The 1,521-nt window shown below is 50.2% G+C and overlaps 1 non-coding gene across 1 annotated transcript; it reads left to right on the forward strand.

The window, feature by feature from the left end:
* Positions 1–472: 472 nt before the first annotated feature.
* Positions 473–545, forward strand: TRNAV-AAC (transfer RNA valine (anticodon AAC)). The gene has a single exon. It is a non-coding gene; the product is annotated as a tRNA-Val (tRNA).
* The last annotated feature ends 976 nt before the right edge of the window (positions 546–1,521 follow it).

The following is a 1,521-nucleotide window of genomic DNA, read 5'->3' on the forward strand; positions in this document are numbered from 1 at the left end:
GACGCTGTCCCCTTTCCCACATCTGTGGTCCTTAGAGATATTTGGGATCCCAGGTCTCACCTGGGGGCCTCCATTCCAACTCCTTTTTTTGGAAGACAAATCCCAAAGGTTTGCATCGCTCTGATGTTTGCTTTTCAACTATCAAGGTCCTGAAAGCCTCTGGACCTCGCTAATGGAAGGAGTAACTGACCAGCTGCAGTTCACAGAGGAGCCTGAAATTTTGGCCTGGGAGAAGAGTTGGGGGAGTGGAGAGCAGATTCTGGGGCATCCTGAGGTCTAACTGCCTGGGTACCCACAGGGACCTCGCTCTGGGAGAGGTGAGGAACCCTAAGTCAGGGCCTTTCAGGAACCCCAGATCCTTACTTGAGGGATCACTTGGGCTTCCAGAGGCTTCTTCCTTTGAAAATTTGAAGGCCACCTGTGTCCAAACATGCATTTCTTGAGCATGTCACTAGGCGGTAGTAGCCATGTGGTTTCCGTAGTGTAGTGGTTATCACGCTCGCCTAACACGCGAAAGGTCCCCGGTTCGAAACCGGGAGGAAACAGCAGCACTTCTCTACAAACTTTTAGATTTTTATTTTAAACGAAACTGGAGGCCCGCCGCAGGGAGTGAGACTTGGCGCTTCAGCTTCACCATCAGTCCTCCCAAGGAATATTCAGGGTTCATTTCCTTTAGGACTGACTGGTTTCATCTCTCCTTGACCTGCATACAGGTTTTTCAGGAAGCAGGTAAAGGTGGTCTGTTTTTCCCATCTCTTGAAGAATTTTCCACAGTTTGTTGTGATCCACACAGTCAAAGGCTTTAGAGTAGTTCATGAATCAGAATCAGATGTCTTTCTGGAATTCTCTGGCTTCTTCTATGATCCAGTGGATGGAAAATGGAGGAAAAGAATAGAACCAAATTAATTGGAAAAGCATATGGGAAAGGTTAAATAGAGACTACTACAAACAGTGGAAGAAACTTCATTAGTAAAATGAGTTTACAGGGTAGATGATGAGCCTACTGTTTCGTGAATTCCAGGATTCCCGGTGACCTGCTTTCCCCCGAGATCCCGGACATAGGTCCTCCTGTGTGTGTGTGTGTGTGTGTGCGCGCGCGTGTGTATCCAACACACAGAGTAATGTAGTACTGGAGCTCAGGAGAGGATGCAGAGATTAGAAACAATCGTATATCATTTACACTCTAAGAGTGAGATGCCTCCCTGGGTGGGCTCGAGCCAGGAACTTTTCGGTTAACAGCCGAACTCCGTAACAGATTGCACCACAGAGACACGAGGAGAGCTTACTCCGACAGAAAGCAAGCATGCTTACGGAGCTAGCCGGAGCCACCTGTGTCTCTCAGAATAGCGTCTCCCCCTCCGAGCCTCGGACAACCTGAGAGATGGAGTCCACTCAGCGTGTTCATTCCCGCGGTTCCTGAAGCCGTGCGATTCCGAGGGCAGAAGGTCCCCGAAGTGTCCCCGCCGCGCGTTGCTCCAACTCCGCCGCAGATGCCAGCGGCCAGGAGACGTCCGGAGCTTG

Source organism: Bos javanicus, chromosome 3, assembly GCF_032452875.1.
Source record: "Bos javanicus breed banteng chromosome 3, ARS-OSU_banteng_1.0, whole genome shotgun sequence".
Taxonomy (NCBI): Eukaryota; Metazoa; Chordata; class Mammalia; order Artiodactyla; family Bovidae; genus Bos; species Bos javanicus.